The sequence below is a fragment of the Thermobia domestica genome, chromosome 11 (assembly GCF_964235325.1).
Source record: "Thermobia domestica chromosome 11, izTheDome1.hap1.1, whole genome shotgun sequence".
NCBI lineage: Eukaryota > Metazoa > Arthropoda > Insecta > Zygentoma > Lepismatidae > Thermobia > Thermobia domestica.
In genome coordinates, this window is record NC_137464.1 from 193912727 (window position 1) to 193926481 (window position 13755).

At 34.0% G+C, this 13755-nt stretch overlaps 1 long non-coding RNA gene across 2 annotated transcripts in view; it reads left to right on the plus strand.

Moving 5' to 3' along the window:
- Positions 1-9207, plus strand: part of LOC145664633 (uncharacterized) — a 57844-nt gene extending 48637 nt beyond the window's left edge. For both annotated transcript variants that reach the window (XR_014127503.1, XR_014127502.1), the window contains exons 5-7: positions 2520-2721; positions 5683-5746; positions 8873-9207. This is a non-coding gene — a long non-coding RNA (uncharacterized LOC145664633). The remainder of the gene's footprint in view (positions 1-2519; positions 2722-5682; positions 5747-8872) is intronic.
- The last annotated feature ends 4548 nt before the right edge of the window (positions 9208-13755 follow it).

Below are 13755 nucleotides of genomic sequence, written 5' to 3' on the forward strand. Positions count from 1 at the left end.
CGAGATATATTTCTCGTATTCTTGGTTGAACTTATAAATAAACAAACACCATTGGTCGTTTTTTTTTGTTTTTTGTTTTTTTTTTTTGAGCTCTGAGACGCAAAGACTTTACATCTTGCGATATTGACAAACAGTTTCCCAGTCGTGCATTTAATTATGCCTGGCATCTAAATAACAGTACAGCCTCCAGTTAGCCAGGGATTTAAAATGTAAATACCATGAGACAGAAACTAATCAAAAAAGAGCCAACATAGAATTTATAAATTAAAGTACGGCTGAGGAAGGACTTCCAGCAATTCGACATGGAGGAGGTAAAATGGAGGTTGCAATTTTTCTCTATATCTCCAAATTCCTTAGTTAGACACATGAAATGTAGTATTTGGACTCTTCATTCGACATAATTAGAGTTCGTGTGTTCGAATTCATGCGAGACTTCCATTTCAAACAAATTTTATATTATCCCATTGACACATACTTTTTCTGTAACTTAAAATGCGTTCAAGCAGTTTTAAAGTAATTTTTCAGAAAAATTGACACACTGTACATTATATTTTATAATCATTTACTGGAAATGTTAGGAATATTCCTGTAATGTTTGTATGTGAATGACAAAAACTACTATTGAACAATCAGAATACATAGTGACGAAGAATTTAACATACGCACTAATATTTGAGTTAATAGGGGAAAAACAGGATGGAAGGAGGTAAAATGGAAAATGTCTGTAAATCTGCCTTTTGTCCCTCTACGAACATACGGAACTTTCCGTAAGTCTGCGCGAATAGGTTAAAGACCAAAAGAAGAAACGCAAAATATTGCGCTCACCAGCACGTGGGGACAGTTGCTAGTCATAATAATAATAATAATGTCTTTATTGAAGAATCTTCGTATTAATTCAGTATCATGAAATAATACTCCCATAATTTTCTTAACTACTGCTCATTTTCACTTAACGAACTGTCATCAGTTACACATTACAGTTCATCTTTTAGGTTATACTAGCAGAATACTCGTTCTTCGCACGGGGAAAATACGTTTTATTTTGGATATAAAGGGCTGAATTTGGATTTGAACTTCATCAGAATTGTCACTGTTCGCCTCAGCGCCCCCGAAAGCTATCGGTTAGACACTAATGTCGGTCATTTTTGATCATTTGTATATATATATATATATATATATATATATATATATATATATATAATATCCCAAGTAGCGGGGCTAAATTTGCACTTAACTGCATCGGAAGTGTTACTCATCATCTCAGCGACCCCGAATATTATAGATTCGGCACAAATATCGGTCAATTTTCGATCATTTTTAATATCCCGCTTTCCCCCTCCCCTACGCTGTACCGTCAAAGTGAAATGGTAGAAACACTTCCAGGCATGAACCTCATGTATGTTGAAAATGTTATCGAGATCGGTCGGGTGGTTCAAGAATTACTAAGTCACAAACATAGTCACTTTCATTTTTATATATATAGATTATGAATGAACTGTAGTGTAGCTTGATTACAAAATTCATCTCACAAACCTCCCTTGTGAGTCCAAGAGCAACTAAAGTTCAACTTCTCACTCTCTGAAAATTATTCATCACCTAATCTGCTATTATTATTATTTAATTTAGTGGCCTGGATTTCCAAAATGATGGTCATATTTGTGTATGGTTTCTGTAGGTAGTAATAGTAAATACATAGTTCACCTAATACTAATTTGAATTATGAAAGTGTTTAATTTGAAAACTAATTTTTGGCGGGCATGGTGGTTCAGTGACAGCGTTTGCTTCGGTGCTTGGGGTCCCTGGTTCGATCCCTAGCCAACATTGTATCTGGGTTTTCTCTGTATATTCTGGTACCTCCCACATTCTCATTCAAACAATTTTTCGATAATCATTCGTCTCCTTTAGCCAAACTGAAAGATTTCATTTTTAATTTCGAAGAAACACAATAGGATAGTAATTGGTTTTACCTCTCGTTCTTTACGGGTTGAATTTATGAAGATTGGACAGTAGTAAAAAACTGTGCTAAATAATGATCGCCATCGTACTAAAAATAATTTCTCTTTGCAGAAGTAGTTTTTGCATAGTGGTGGAATTTCCAAAGTGACTTCTCCTTTGTCATATACATGTACAAGATTTCTTCTATGTATCTCGTTTATGTAGTTGCTCTACGCTGTTATTAGTATATTATTATCACCTCCTCCTCCTTCTGTATTATGAAAGAAAGTATCGTTTAAGTACTGCGAAAATGTTGGTTGTTCTAGTTAAGTAACTTTCCTGTTAGCGTAACATACGTAATATCGTATCTTCTGTGTATAGAGAAAGGATAATGGTCGATCCCCTGCGTTTTGACTTTGTCGTAACGTGATTCTATTAGGCTGATAGAGAACGTAAAGAACTTACAGGTTAGCATTGTTCCATCTAATTTACGGAAAACTTAATTTGTAATCTATACATTTTAGTAATATTGGATTATAGCTATTAAAATTGCAAAAGAACTTAAAAGGACCTTGTTATTTCAGGTAGTCTCCGGGTTCGGCAATATGCTTTCGCTATCGTTCAGGCAGTGGATTTCATGACAGAAGAAGACAGGGCTGCGATACGAAGAAGTTATGAACCATAGCTTTCACTACCCGGTCATCAGAAAAGAAGTTCTTCCCTTAGTAATGATCGCAGTGCCACAAGAGGTAGTAGTCGGTGAGAAAGACAAGGAAAATACGATGGGTAAATATCCAGTAACATTGTTTCTTGCTATACGTTGACATGTTAGCTTTCACATATATATATTATTTTCATTACATTAAAATTTTCGTCTTGTCTCTTCGGTAAGGAGAAAGTTAGAAATTCTGATAGTTTTATCACTTACAATTTTAGATAAAATAACTTGTTTCTGTTGTTTTCCAATAAAAAGTGATGAGCTGTGTTTATCACGACAAAGCAGCAGGAAGAGAAAAAAGAAAAACTAAGTAGTACAAGAAAAGATAATGTGAAACAACTGAATTTATAGTGTGTGTTCGCTATCATGTTATGGTGCTTGCACACTAAAGGACTTACCAATAACAATGTCAAGAACTTTCATATGATATAGACTGAAAACTACAGATGGTGATCAGAAAAATGGAAACACCTGTAGTTGGCAACACGTCAGATGTATGGGTTGGCAGTGGTGTCGTGGCGCCCGCAGCGCCGGACCACTGGTGGTGGTGTGTTAGGTCAGTAGACTTATGCTGAAATCATGACTCGAAAACACCTGGCTATAGTGTGTGTGTGTGTGTGTGTGGTACGTAAACAGAGATCAAGTCGAAAAAAAACCTCAGCTGCACTATATTCAATTGAATGGCTCAGCTGCAGAGGGGTGGGAGTACTGGGGTTAATAGTAAACATCCTGTATTAAATACTATAATGATGTTGACAATGACATGTAGTAAATAAGAGAGAACAGGTGATGTTGATGTTGGAAGAGAGAGTGAGAGAAGCTTTGTACATTGTGTGTGTGTGTGTGTGTGTGTGTGTGTGTGTGTGTCTGTCTGTGTCTGTGTTTGGGGTACCCCAGATGTTTTTAAAGTTTACTAATTGTGGGTTGTGATGCGGATGTGTATCGGTCTAAGAAAAGAGAGCCTCCAATTATACGGATAATTTCACAAGGCATTGGGAGACAGATTTTCGTAGAGAATATATATATATATATATATATATATATATATATAAAGTGCAAGCTGAAAATGAACTATTTTGTGTAACCCTTCTAAGAATGAGAATCCTTCCATTATGTTGAAGCCCCATCGATTTTGTATATACATATATATGTTTGTTGAAAACCGTGAGAAAAAAAGAGTACAATGTACGTTGTTTGAGAGAGAGGGCAGCTGTTTAAGGTTTGTGAAACTGAGTAACTTGAATGATTGATATATTTTTCTACTTTTAGGAAAAGATAATCCTTTTTTCTGCTTTAAAAAGAGGGAGAGCATATGTCTTGTAATTCTAAAAGATTGGTAATTTGCCCAAGAGAAAGGATTTCTTTTACCAGCTGTGGAACATTCACCCACAATGCTTTTAACTTGAAAGAGGGATGAGGAGAGGAGGGGTGTGGGAACCTCCGTGTAAATTGCAATGATGCATTTAGTTAATTATTAAATTAATCTTGAAAAAAAGAGAATATGAATAAACTATATTGACGAACGCTGGAATCGAACCAACGTATTGTAGCTGAACGGAGTGAACGCACTTTGTTATGAAGGTAACCCATAACGATTTTTAAATGTTGAGTGGAATACAAATCATATGCTAGCAAACGAAACATGGAACGTTTATATTAGAGTTACATATATGATTGAATGAAAATGAATTTTGTCTTTTATTGTATAAGAAGTTTGTGATCCATCCTATGAAAAGATAAACATTATGATGTACGAAACACTCGAATGGATAATGACTAATCATAGAATTGTGAAACAAGAGGGATAATTAGTTTTATTAACATGCGTAAGAATAGTTTTCGTGAAACTTTTACTTATTTAATAAATGAAATGGAATATCACAATTTTTGAGGCATGTATTATAAACCACTGGAGTATAAGCAACGAAAATCAAGGAGTGAATGTTGTTTGTTAACGGGAATTGAAGTATTGATCTCACGCTTGATAGCTAAGTGTTGTATCATTGATGTAAGGTATAGAAATAATTTTGTATAAGATCTAAAATGAAAACTTGAAAAAAAAATCAAACTTGTTTACCGTCTGTATAGACAGCTGATGTTTAGAACGAATGCAGTTGAGGCATCCACTAACAGATTGCAACTGCGAATTCTATTGTTGTGAAGGAAGATCTTTGTTTACTCATATGTGGGTATAGACGGTAATGTATTTAGAGAAAAATCATGTTTTTTTTTTTTTTTATGGTTTGACAATGGTATGGATTTACAGAAAGGGTAACAGATATTTTTTCTTTTACTGTATGTAGTTGGATGGGGTTTAACAATTACTGTCTTTTAAAGGAACAGGTATGGTTATTTGCACAAGGTAAAGGGTGTATTTTTGTAAAAATTTCTTGTACTTAATTTTAAGAGGATTTTAAACAAAATTTTAAGAGAAAAGAGAAGATACTTTCTCCTCGAAGTTAGCGTGGGTTATGTTATATATATAAAAACCACGTTTAAAGAAGTGGAGTATTCAGAGTTGTTGAGTGTATTTGAATAGTTTACAAAACAGCGGTGTATCTGCAAATTTTCAGCATTACTTATATTGAAAGGTTCGTTGATTTCTGTTTTCCTTAATTATATACATATGGAAATAAAACTCTGCTTGTCTTTTTAAAATGTTTAATATTCATTTTAGTAACATGAGATTTAATTTATATTATTGAGAAATGATAAATATTCATTTTAGTAACATGAGATTTAAGTTATATTATCGAGAAAAATGATAAATATTCATTTTAGTAACACGAGATTTAATTTATATTATTAAAAAAATGTTAAATAATCATTTTAGTACAACGCTATTTAATTTATTTTTGCGAAATGATAACTTTAACGTGAGAATTATTGATAGTTGAGTTTTTAAGACAAAAAAGTACTGCCTACAAAATATGAATATTATCAACATTGTATCACAGTGCAACATTTCTTTTGTTATTATTTAATATTTTTTATTCAAATATAATAATAAATTGTGTTTCTTTTTTTAGATTACTTCCCACGGTGGACTATCCTGTGTGTTTGTTTTGGACAGTGAAGTTTGAAAATTATCAGGTAAGGAAATATTTGCTCTTTCGATTAATTTATTAGGACAATAAAAATATGTAGATAAACAAATCATTTAGTTGGAATGTTTGTTTCGTTTCGTTAATCTGCGGACATTTGAAGATAAATGTCGTATTATATGAAAGGACATATAAATTTATCAAGTGTAGCAGTGCTTTGAGCAAGGTGATTACACGAAAGATGGTTTTAAACGGAATTTAAATTTGTTTTGCTTTTTGTTTGTTTAGCAGCGAGTCCATATGAGACGTGGACCTCGCTATATCCGAACCTTCCTACCAGGAGTTTTTACTATTTCAGAATTTTATTTTTCGTAGAAAACGAATTATTTGACGGATCACAATCATAGATTGTTACGAGAGGTTAAATAAATAAGGAGTTTACACAGCAAACCGCTAACTCACGAATATAACTGAGCGAAAGTTAATGTTTTACATTGGATAAGAGTGATAGGGTTGGGGAATTAGATTTCGTAAAGTATACTGTTTGAAATTGATTTTTGTTTTAGTAAACGAGGGAAAAGATACGAAGTGGAATATGCATGTTGCGGGTGTCGATGTCCGAACTTTAGTATTGGAGATTTATTTGTTACATACACGGAAAATTTTATAAATATAAGTCTTATTAGAACAGAATGAGATTTCAAAATATATATGGGATTTTTTTTGATCTTAGAAACAATGGGGTCACATAGAAGGTATTTCTGTTTCTTGGATACTACAAGAAAAGAAACGAGTAGGAATGTTGTAATGGCGTAGCAAGACATTTTTATGGGAATTGATATATTTGTAGCTTACTAGACTAAATGATAAGTTTAGGAATGACTAAAGAACGGTGTGAAGTTAGTATCGTATTCTGTATAAAGTTTGAAGATATATAACCGATCAGCTCTGGGTACATATGTATATGACTGGATTTATTTCTGTAGCTGTGTATGTAATTGTGGCCGTAGTCTGGCCGTACAGCCCTTATACGTGTTATGCTATTTTTATGTCAGAACTTTTAAGATGAGTAAAAACGGTAGATTAATTATGCGCGAAAAGATGGGGGGAACCGATCACATTTTATAAAATAATCCAAACCTGAGGTTTCTTATGAATTTGTTTAAATAATTGGCGCGAGCTGGGATCGAACCCGGGACCCCAATTATCAGAGCTAAAATGAATATCTTTCAATTTTCGTTACGAAAAGACATATAGATGTTTTTTATAGTTTTTAAAAAGTGGGAGGAGACGGGAGTAGCATTAGAAAATTCATGTACATAATATTGGTTATCACAAACTTACTTGCTCGTGATCAAACTATGAACCATCAAAGGTAGCCACTGTATCACTAAAGTAGTACGGTATCGAAAAACATATACAGTTGATAGCCAAAGAGAGAGAGATATGATAATGCTGAACTTTGTGACATGTTTTCTTGTAACTTGAAGAGAAATGCTATATACATTTTACGAAATTTTATTAATATGTTTAGAAGTTAATTTTTGGTGGGGCACCAGCACGATTTTATTCCATAAAAAGCTTTAAGAATTATTTTTTGAATGAGTATGCCTGTCAGGACTTGAACAAGAGACCGTTCACAGAAAAGGCGAGAACGTTATCGAATACATCAACTAATTTACTCAAAATACAATAATTTTGCTGAATTTCTTTGGAATTGTTTCCTCTATTAACATAATGATTTAGTTAGACTAATAAGTAACTTGATTAAACATATGAGTTGAAAAGTATTATGCTGTGATATTAACAATTGTCCTATGATATTGTCAAGTTTTAAATAGAAGTGTTGGTTAGACATACGCTTGGGTTAATTTTTGGAATATACTTTGAATTTTTTTTGTAGGATTTTTTTTGTAAAAGCGATTTAAACTATTTTTATACTGTTGATACATATGTAGCTTCAACTATTATTATTATTATTTATACTTTTAGTATTGAAATAAAGGGTATAGGAACAAAACTTGTGAATAAGAAAAGACTGAGGGACACACTCAGAAAATTTTTGTCGGGGGGCATAATAAATGTGTATATATGGAGAAATTAGATTACAGAAAATTCTGAAAAGGATAGAAATTAGATCACTTTATTTTGGTTGGCTATACTGAAATTTATTTACTTGGGATACTGAATATCGGAGTTTTTATCGATGGGAAATATTATTATTTTATTCTGGTTGTTAAAATCAAATTCTTATTAATGTAAATTGAAACACAGTTAAACAAAATTTAAGATTTACGGTTTGAAGAATATTATTCCACACAGAATCGGGGAAAAAGCAGAGAAAAGGTTGAAATCTGCATAGTCCCTAAGTGGTAGGCAACCCAATATGCTTCAGTGCGTTGTACTATCTAATCTGAAGGAGAACATCCACTAGAAAGAAATCATTTGAATACACTATAAGTAAAATGTTTATTATTATTATTTGATTCCTCTAACATAAGCTTTGCTATCTGAAAAGCTGATGATATTTTTAAAATTGTTCACTTGAGTTACAAAAACATATACGTTTCCGTTGACGATGGTATGAAAGACATATACGTTATTTGGTTAGGTGCGAACTAGATTTATAGTACAGCAGTGCTAATATATATTGTAGAAATAAACCATGGATATATATTTTAAGTTTAGGCTATCCATCGTGTTCATGAAAGTTGTATTATAAAAGCTGAAAAATTCACGGGCAAAATGATTGTTGATTTTTAGTTTAGCGTCCCTTTCAGCAGCGAGACGTGGCCCTATGGATTAACGTTGAATCCGAACCGTCCCGCCGGAATCGAACCCGGGTCTCCCACGCCAAAGACCACGAGCAAAATGTTTGTACACCACACAGCGCTAGCGGGGATTAAACTCAGACACCGGAGGTGAACAATGTACCATTGAACGATTATGTCATTATTACTATTTGTAAAAAGTTAGGATATAATATATAAGAAAACGAAAAAAAAAAAAAAAAACTGTTTTGATTTTTAGGCTGGATTAAAACTTGGAGTATACTATTGTTGAGAATCGGATTTACTTCATTGTAATAATTGGTTAGCCATAAGGATACTTAACTTAGATTCTATAGACTTGTAAAATTTCAATTAGTAAAAATTTTCTTCTTTTTTCCTTATAGGATGGCCGGTTCAATGAATGCGATTGAAATGTTCGACGACATGGATTGCATTTTAATCGATATTGAAAATGAGGAAGAAGAAGAAGAAAATGAAAGGAGAGGAAGCAAAAGAACAAACAGAGAGGGAAAAAAGAAAAAGGGAAGAGGAAGAAGAAGCGTTGTGGGCTCTCTTCCCCTTAGAAGAGGAGGCCGAGAGAATTATTATTACTATAAAAAGAATCGAGGCCATGGAGCGCCTTCGGTTAAAAAAACGAAAACTCTAGTTGAGTAAAAAAAATGTAATATATATTCACATATATATAAATATATAATTAAAGTTGTGTGGACAAAGTAAAAGCGAAGTGTATTTTTTCTCCTTTTTTATTCTAATATATGACTAAGTTATTTTTTCAAATTGTGATTTTTAGCAAGAGCATTGCTATTTGAGACATGAACCTATATTTACAATACTCACATTATTATTATTATTATTATTATTATTATTATTATTATTCAAATAATATTCTTTGATCGTGAACCACTTACAATGTACATTGAAAAAAAGTAGTTTGTCTAACACAGACATTAAGAGAGAAAAAAAAAGTGAGAAGAAAATATTTTTATTTACAGCCTCTAACAGAACGTAAAGGTAAGTAATTTTGAAAATCCTGTAATAGAATCAACAGATATATGCAGAAGAACAGGAGGAGAAGGAGGACCAATTATAATGATTGAACTATAAAACACGTTGCCTTACAGCTAACATAGAATTTGAACCGTTGAAGTTAGATTTTTCATTCCAAAATTATTATTATTATTATTATTATTATTATTATTATTATTATTATTATTATTATTATTATTATTATTATTATTATTATTATTGCTGTTTTGATTTGCATACATATGAAACCTGAGTTGAATTATAGGTAATTTTGATTTTTCACTCAACACAGAGAATTTTTGCTAATATACGTTAAATGTCTAGTTAATGATATGTAGAGAAAGACACGATGATTTCAGTTAGAAGTTTAATACTGAAAAATTGAATCCAGACATAAGATAGGATTATGATTTATCAACTAAAATGAATATCTTTTTTTTTTTTAAAGGTGATGAAAATTGTAGAATTTGGATAACAATTGATCATCTTACGTAAAAGTATAATCTATTTCTTTTTAAATAAATAAATAAAAAATGGCTGGTATTGGAAATATCTTTTGTGGTAAGTCTGAAACAGGTTTTACTCCTTCTTACTTAAATAATCCTTTACCTGAACGGGTGACTGATTCATGTTCTTTTACAAAGAGAGAGAGAGAGAGAGAGAGAGCATGCCCACAAATTGTTGTCAGAGCTGGTACAACTCCGTGCATTTCCCACCCACAAACCACTTGGGTATTTAAATTCCAGTAACATGAGAAAGATTTTCGTTCTTCCTATCCCCAGTTAACAAATATATATATATGTTTCAACTATGAAAAAAGCCAAGGAATAGAGGCAACACTGGTTTCTACCTGAAAAGAATTATGAACCTTTACCCCACCTCGTGCAGAGTGACCAACGGAGAGGGGGGTGGACAAGGTTTTCAGAACTCAGTAAGTATATTACAATGGTTCATTCATTCTTTTTGACGAAAAGGAAAGTGAACATTTAAAAAAATAGTCTTTTTGAGTAGGGGAACAAGCAATCTTATGAGATTACTGAAGACCGCGCTCTGAAATTTACCACCCAACATATCGTTCGTTGTTATATTATAGCTGTACATTTTAAAACGGAAGATTACACTGGTTTTTAGAGATAGCTTGGTGTACAAAAAGCAAATGGAACATAAGCTGTCTTATTAGAAAATAAGGTCTATTTTTTGTTAAAAGAACACGGAGAGATATGAATAATGAAAAGAAAAAAGCCATAACCTTCGTGTTGCATAAATACAAATTTTGATTAGTACAAGCTGATCCCCACAGTGGTGCTGTTTTTTTTAATAATAACTATGTAAATGTATATAAAAGATATATATTCTATGAGTTGGGGTTTATTGATTGATGTCATGGAGAATTCGGGCTTGCATTATAAAGTAATCTTCGGAGGTAGTAATTTTTTCATAAAATTACGATAAGACAGTGCCTTCATTTTAATTGAGTTGAATTTAGTTTAGCACGCCTTTTGAGCAGCGAGGCTATATAAGACGAAGACCTAGTTATTGTCATGGAATCCGAACCGTTCCGCCGGGAAATGAACCTGGGTTTTCACATCAAAAGGTGCGTACGCTAACCGCTTAGCCATGGAGGGGGTCAGCTTTCATCTTAAATGTGTATCAGCATATATAGGTATGATGATAAGTATAAGAATATTTTTACGGGTTCATGTTATTTTGAGAAATATCTTAATAGAAAATGTATTGGTAAATGGTAATATTTTTGCAATTTGGTTACGTTGTTTTTATGAACGGTAGCTTTTTTTTTTTTTTTTTTTTTTTTTTTTGAGGGAGGGCTATAGCGAAGGATTCCTATAGTACAATCATTTAAAGTTGCTGTAGGTGAAATGTAATCTTGAGTTTTACGTCCCACGATTATGCCTGCAAAGCTAAAGGAGATGGTGATGATGAGAAATGAATCTTTTATATTGCTTCGCTTTACACAGAAAGCTCTTGAAAGAGTATATAGAAAGTGGTAGGAAACGGGAGAACACCACAGTGTTTTGTTTACTACAATTTATAATATAATTCAAACCTGAGGTTTGTCATGAAAATGATGAAATATTGTCTACCAGAAAGTTTACTTGGCAGGTGTTGGAATTGGGAGGAAACGGGAGTAACCCGAGAAAGCTCACGTACATCTTGATTGGTAAGGGGGGGGGCTGGGATCGACCCCAACCAGTAGAACTACAATCAAATCTTGAGTTTTACGTCTCAAGATTATGCTGGCTAGGCTAAAGGAGAGACGTTGCTCTCATGAAATGGTGGAATGAAGAAAGTAGGAGGAAAGGGGAGAACACCACAGTGTTTTGTTTACTACATTTTATAAAATAATTCAAACATACGCTTTATGAAAATGACGAAATATTTGGTGAGTGCTATAATGAACCTTAACTAGCAGAAGTAAACACTCTTCCATTGCACCCATACACCAGAAGATAAACTATAATCAGACAGAAATTTCTTATTGTCTGTCATGGAATTTGAAGTTTAAAATCGTATCTGTTTTCAAATGTGTGAAGAGGTATCATGGATTAAACCAAAATAAATTTTAGATGCCCTAGAGATAAATGAGAGGGTAATATTAAATTGAGTTTCATTAGGGAAACCCCGACACAAATGGGAGTAAAATGAATTTCAGATAGAGCTTTTGAAATTTTAGGGGAAAAGTAGGCAGTCAATGTAAATAAGAAAGGAAAATACTGAGATCTAACAATCAAAGAAACACACAGAGATAGAGAGAGAGAGAGAAAATGTATGTTAGATGGAGAGAAAAATATACGAGGGCTATCCAGAAAGTAGATTACGTTTTCGTCTGTGTCCGCTAGGGGCGGGGCTAGCGCGGCCATCTTGGGGTCAGAGCGTTGCGCAGCTCAGTCGGCATCTAGCCGTGCTAGTGAGAGGTTCGTGCTGTGCTCCGTTAAGATACTGTGACGGTTTGAAATGTCTGCGTTAATTGAAAATCCTGCGAGGTGCGTGCAGTAATAAGGTTTCTGACAGCAAAAAACTGTAAACCGATAGAAATCTATCGGCAGCTGTGTGAAGTGTATGGGGACAACATTATCACTGAAGGTGGAGTGCGACAGTGGGTCATAAGATTTAAAAATGGCCGAACCAATGTTCACGACGAAGATCGAAGTGGGAGACCCAGCAAAGTGACTGCCGAACTTGTCGAAAAAGTCGATGTTAAAGTCCGTGAAAATCGAAAGTTCACAATAACGGAACTTTCTTTGAGTTTTCCACAAATTTCGCGAAGTTTGTTGCACGAAATCATCAGCGAAAAGCTTGGTTACCACAAGTTTTGTGCAAGATGGATTCCAAAAATCTTGACAGAGGACCACAAAAATCAGCGAATGGCTGCAGCGTTGCACTTTTTGGACGCCTACAATAAGGATGGTGACTCTTTACTCGATCGCATCGTTACTGGTGACGAAACATGGGTGAAACACGTGAACTGTGAAACGAAATTGCAATCAATGCAGTGGGGGCACACAGGTTCTCCCCAAAAACCCAAGAAATGCATGCAAACAATGTCGGCAAGGAAGATGATGGCGACTGTTTTTTGGGACAGAAAAGGTGTGATTTTGGTGGACTTCCTGGAAAGAGGCACTACAATAAACGCTCAAAGGTATTGCCAAACTCTGCAAAACCTCAGAAGAGCAATTCAAAACAAGCGCAGAGGAATGTTGAGCTCGAAGATCTTGTTGATTCACGACAACGCCCGGCCCCACACGGCAAATGTCACGCGTGAAGTTCTTGAATCTTTTCAGTGGGAGTTGTTTCCTCATCCGCCGTACAGTCCCGACCTGGCACCGAGCGACTTCCACCTATTCCCAGCAATGAAGAAGTGGCTGGCTATGCAGCGTTTTGATGACGACGAACAGCTGCAAGAAGAGGTAACGAAGTGGTTGAATCGCAGGCGGCCGAATTTTTCGACGAAGGAATTTCCAAGCTCGTACATCGCTACGATAAATGCCTTAATTTGAATGGTGACTATGTCGAAAAGTAGTATTTGTGTGTGGCTTTCATCTGTATATAATAAAATTTGTTTCATATACTTTGTTGATTTTTTATTCCAAAACGTAATCTACTTTCTGGATAGCCCTCGTAAACAGATAAAACTGACCTTTTTTTTTTAATTCTATCTTTAGGCTTGTGTGGCCATGAAGTTTGCTTCTTAAGGTGCAACATTAGAATATTTTAAAAGTGT